This window comes from Pelophylax lessonae (assembly GCF_965119305.1).
Source record: "Pelophylax lessonae genome assembly, chromosome: 1".
NCBI classification, from domain to species: Eukaryota; Metazoa; Chordata; class Amphibia; order Anura; family Ranidae; genus Pelophylax; species Pelophylax lessonae.
The window spans coordinates 868,742,060-868,748,059 of NC_138768.1; the positions used below are offsets into that span (position 1 = coordinate 868,742,060).

At 44.3% G+C, this 6,000-nt stretch overlaps 1 pseudogene across 1 annotated transcript in view; it reads left to right on the top strand.

Annotated features, from left to right (window-relative positions):
- LOC309550276 (large ribosomal subunit protein eL42-like) overlaps nt 1-3,755 on the top strand; it is a 35,842-nt pseudogene extending 32,087 nt beyond the window's left edge. The window contains exon 2 of the transcript in view: nt 3,385-3,755. The product of the transcript in view is annotated as a large ribosomal subunit protein eL42-like (transcript). The remainder of the gene's footprint in view (nt 1-3,384) is intronic.
- Nucleotides 3,756-6,000: the final 2,245 nt, after the last annotated feature.

Genomic DNA, 6,000 nt, shown 5'->3' on the forward strand with positions numbered 1-6,000 from the left:
CAGTAGATCTTTATATCTCTAGAGGGGTCACCAGCAGAAGGAAGGAGGTCCTGATTCCTGTATATAGATCTTTATATCACTAGATGGGTCATCAGCAGGAGGAAGGTCCTGATTCCTCTATATAGATATTTATATCACTGGAGGGGTCACCAGAAGGAGGAAGGAGATTCTTATTCCCCTATATAGATCTTTAAATCACTAGAGGGATCACCTGAAGCAGAGGCGTAACTAGAACCTTCAGGGCCCTGGTGCAAGAAACCATGCAGGGCCTACCCAGACCCCTGGCCGGGGCTCTTCCCTTCAAGTCTGGGACTCTTCCCACTGATCCTGGGGCCCTTTAATCTCGTTGTGGGCAGGAGAGGGAAGAGGGCACAGTGGGGGGGGGGGGGACCAGGGGAGCACACAGGGGCCCAAAGACAGCAGAACACGGGGCAGCATACAGAGGAACCAATCTCCTCTATTTTCCTCCTGCAACTACAGGAAGAAAAAGGAGGACAGTGATTTCTCTACATGCTGCCCCCGCCGCCCCTCCTATCCAGGTGTACAGGGGAGCCACACAGATCTTTATCAATAGAGAGGGTCACCAGCAGGAGGAAGGAGGTCCTGATTCCTCTATATAGATCTTTATATCACTAGAGGGGTCACCAGCAGGAGGAAGGAGGTCCTGATTTCACTGTAAATATCTTTATCAATAGAAGGATCACCAGCAGAAGAATGAAGTCCTGATTCTCTTACATAGATATGTATTTCAACCTCTTTTAGTATACTGGCTAGATCTGGAGACCTCACTCACTAAAAAATATAGATAAGACAGAACGACTCCAGAGACCAGCAACAAAAATGGCCTGAGGAATAACAATGTATCAGGAGAGGCTAAAGGCAATGATTACTTCATGATATATTTTTATAGGGTCACTTTGGAGATTTCATGACAAAATATAAAGAATTTGCTGAAACACTTACCTTCAATCAGGAGTTATGCCCCACAGTATTTCCTTTTTGCTACAAAATGTCTTCAGTCTTCCAGGTTTAGTGACACCCAGCATCATTCAACCTTGGTGAACCGATGAATGCAGAGTGTCATGGGACCTCCATTCACAGTGCATTGTTTCAAAGGAGCACCCATTGAAAGGAGAAGACCAAAGAGAAAAAGGACCCTACCGACTTTGGGACTTCTGAAAATTGTAATTATAAAAAGAGAGAAAATTATGTTACCAAAAGAGTGATGGAGGTTTGGAACAAACCTTTAAGCACTTGGTGGATCACTTTTTTTGCCTTGGTCTTCTATGTTTCTATTTTTTTGTTTTAATGTATATCTGTATATAAAAGAAAACAAATATACAAATTATATATGCTACGTATATGCTATATTTAAAGTTGCAGGCTCAATGTAAATATTTTTTTTTCCTTTAATTAAAGCATGTGCTGCTTATGGGAGAGCAGGATATGGAGTAGCATGAAACAAATCCAAATCATTTGGTGGAGGGGGGATTATGGTGTGGGGTTGTTTTTCAGGGGTTGGGCTTGGTTCCTTAGTTCCAGTGAAGGGAACTCTTAAGGCGTCAGCATACCAAGACATTTTGCATGTGGGAACAGTTTGGGGATGCCCCCCCCCCCCCCGTCCCAACATGACTGCGCACCAGTGCACAAAGCAAGGTCCATAAAGACATGGATGAGCGAGTTTTGGTGGAGGAACTTGACTGGCCTGCACAGAGTCCTGACCTCAACCTGATAGAAAACCTATGGGATGAATTAGAGTGCAGACTGTGAGCCAGGCCTTCTCATGCAATATCAGCGCCTGACCTCACAAATGCGCTTCACAGTGCCGATATAAAGAATGTGTTAATCCAATACTTGTGAACGCCGGGTGCACTGTCACCTCAAGTAAAAAGGACTCTTACCAAAGAATTTGGACCCTGTTACAGAGTCAAATCGGAATGTAGATCATAATTTTATCCTGAGGTAACTTTATACACCATATTATCAAAAGTATTGGGATGCCTGCCCTTACACCCACATGAATTTTAACCACTTGCCGACAGCCGCCCGACTATATACGGCGGCGGTCAGCCCCTCCCAGGCAAAGTGACGTACCGTGACGGTATGTTACTAGCCTGGGAGCGAATAGGGGGCAAGCGTGCGCCACAGGAGGCGCGCTCCCGCCCCTGCTCGTACCCGAAGAAGCTGGCGCGTGTGACCGGCGGACCCGATGTCCGCCGGTCACACGCGATCGTCGGGTGGAGAGGGAGAAAGGCAGGCGGCTAATGTAAACAAAGTCGCCTGTCACTCTCCCCTGTGTAAAAGCACTGATCACTCGGTCCTGCTATGTAGGACTGTTGATCTGTGCTGTTACACAAACAGCCACATCCAATGACAGTAAGAAACACCTAGGGACACACTTAACCCCTCCCTCTCCAATAAAGTTAACCCCTTCCATCCCAGTGTAATTTTACAGTAACAGTGCATATGTATAGCACTGATTACTGAAGTAATGTCACTGGTACCCCCAAAAGTGTCAAAAATGTCAGTCAAGGGTCCAATCTGTCCGCCGCAATGTCGCAGTCCCGCAAAAAAAAAAAATCGCAGATCACCGCCATTACTCGTTAAAAAAAAACCATTAAAAATGACAAAAATCTTTCCCTTTGTTAGTAAACGCAATAACTTTTGCGCAAACCAATCAAAATACGCTTTTTGCGATTTTTTTACCAAACATATGTAGCATAAAACAAATTGGCCTAAAATGTTAAAACATTTTGATTTTTAAATTTTTTTGGGGGGGAATTTCATATAAAAAAATGTGAAAAATATTGTTATTTTTGCAAAATTGTCGCTCTTTTTTTGTGTATAGCGCATGATCAAAAAATCGTACATGTAATTAAATACCACCAAAAGAAAGCTCTGTTTGTGAGGAAAAAAGGACGTCAATTTAATTTGGGTACAGCGTCGCACGACCGCGCAATTGTCCATTAAAGTCACGCAGTGCCGAATCGCAAAATAAGCCCTGGTCATGAAGGGGGTAAAATCTTCCGGGGCTTAAGTGGTTAATGGCATCCCAGGCCAGTCAAGTTCCTCCATCCCAAACTCCCTCATCAATGTCTTTATGGACCTTGCTTTGTGCACTGGTGCATGAAATTGTCCAAAATGTCTTGGTATGCTGACACCTTAAGATTTCCCTTCACTGGAACTAAGGGGCCAAGCCCAACCCCTGAAAAACAACCCCCACACCATAATCCCCCCTCCACCAAATGATTTGGAACAGTGCACAAAGCAAGGTCCATAAAGCCATGGATGAGCGAGTTTTGGGTGGAGGAACTTGACTGGCCTGCACAGAGTCCTGACCTCAACCTGACAGAACACCTTTAGGATGAATTAAATGGGTAAAAGGTTTGGGACTTTCTTCTTTTACGCGGCCGGCCAAGATTGTGAACATCCCTAAAACCCGCTGAACTTACTGCAAGAAATGTGGGAAGCATCAGCTCAACAAGGTCACCCAGTACAAGAAGGGGAAAGACTCCCTCTACGCCCAGGGACAGAGGAGATACGACCGCAAGTAGAGCGGCTACGGTGGGCAGACCAAGCCAATCTTCCGTAAAAAGGCCAAGACCACCAAGAAGATTGTGCTGAGGCTGGAGTGTGTCGATTCCAACTGCCGATCAAAGCAGATGTTGGCTATAAGGAGATGCAAGCACTCTGAGCCTGGAGGAGACAAGAAGAGAAAGGGAGAAGTCATCCAGTTGTAAGCTGCAGTATCACTTTAAAAATATAATAAAATCTTCAAAATTTACTGCTAAAAAAAAAAGAAAAAAGGTTTGGGACTTTGAATGAGGCACATAACCAACAGTTGGTATATTACTTATAGACATGGTATACATTTAAGTGCAAAAGATAATATTGTTAAGAATAATTATTTTATTGGGTAGTCTCATCAAATATAACATCATAATTGCTACAATTTATATAATAAATTAATACATCCATGATACAGGGGAGCCATAACCCACTGATGGGGAATGGGGATATGTGAAATTGAGAGCCGATTTGTGAAAAATCACAATCAAGTTACAATGTTGTTCTGTGATAAACAAAAATAAGTATAAAAACAAACATCTAAATACATGATTAAAACAGAAAGATTGCACCATGTATGTCTCTACGCGTTTCGTGGAATTCACTCCACTTCCTCAGGAGCAGGCCCAATCCATATGTAAATCAGCTCAAACTGTTGACATATGGTGTATAGGACCAAGGGCCATCTAGGAGGGTCTACACCGGGAACTGTGGCAGTGATACCCATATATATCAGATAGAGATGCGAGGACTGCAGGGAGAGTGCAAATCTCCACGGGGGGGATCACTGATGACTTTGCAACCCATTCACATAGGGTACTTATGTTGTCTGGTATGTCCATGATCAAAAGTACAGTGCTAGATATGCCCAAAGAAAGTTCAAGAGAACTTTTCATTCTGTTCCAATATGACTGCGCACCCCTGCACAAAGCAAGGTCCACTGTATGAGTGAGTTTTGGGTGGAGGAACTTGACTGGCCTGCACAGAGTCCTGACCTCAACCTGATAGAACACCTTTGGGATGAATTAGAGCGGAGACTGCAAGCCAGGCCTTCTCGTCCACATCAGTGCCTGACCTCACGAATGTGCTTCTGGAAGAATAGTCAAGCATTCCCATAGACACACTCCTAAACCTTGTGGACAGCCTTCCCAGAAGAGTTGAAGCTGTTATAGCTGCAAAGGGTGGGCCAACCCAATATATAACCCTAAGGACTAAGACTGGGGTGCAATTAAAGTTCATGTGTGTGTAAAGGCAGGCGTCCCAATACTTTTGGTAATATAGTGTATCTGAAGGAGTCCATCAACATCAAACAGCATAGGGAGAGTACTACACCTATTGGTACATCCCACAAGGGGTGCAGAGGAGAGCACAGGACCTTACTGAAAGCCCAGTAGGACCATGTGCCCCTAACCCGCTGCATGAGATCATAGTGAGAGAAAAAAAATGAAATATTAACCAGAAAAGAATAGATTAAAAAAGTTCCTACAAAAAAAACAAGATCTTTGGGCCAAACTTTTCCTGCTCAAAAGCCAGGAAGCGAGTCAGAAGGACAAAAGGTGTGTCATGCCACATCAACCAGTCCCTGTCCACCAGATCACTAGAAATAAAGTGCAGTTAACTCAGCATTTACATATAATACTAGAATGGGAAGTGCTCTGTGCTTAGCGGCTTTCTATTCATTCACAGACTGAAGCATAGGAAACATAGTTTCCTATGCTTCAGTTAAAGGATGAACACAGTGAGTGAATGTGCTGGTAAATTACATATTTACTAGTCCCCTTCCCAGCTCTCCATCCTGAAACGTCCCCTGCAGCAGCTGGGGGGAGAGGAGGAAAGCCAGAAGCACTGCGGAGCGAGGGGGGAAACATGGGTGGAAACCCGAGCAGTAGGGGGAATCGGCACCACACATAGTAGACCTGGCATACCCCCTGCGCACACCTATGGTTCAGTCACAGTCTGCTATACAGTATAATCACTAGGCCAAGGTATCTTAGAATGGAATTGTGTACCACTAGACTGGATATAAGACATAAACCAGCAAAATCAGCAATTAACCTGCAATGTGAATAATAACACTATAACCAGTCTAAAGTGCACTCTTGGAGAATGGCTTGGATATGGTGCAAAGTCCCCTGAGAGGGACCTCCTGGCATAATAAATAAGTCAAGTTCTCTGTGTAGCAGCTGTAAAGAGACAATCTTTAGTCTTAACTCTTCAGCCGGCTAGCATTGGGGCCCAATTGTACCACTGTAGAGCATCAGAGTTGTCCTAGTCAAGCTTCAGGCAGCAAATAAGGCTACTAGATGGCTGTATGGTCAGTTCCAAAATGGTTCAGTCTCTCTAGCAGCAGAAAGTAAATCTGCACAGCAGCAGCTCATCAATCCCAGCGATATTTCAGCTCACCATCCGGTGATTTGAACCAAACCCACCTCT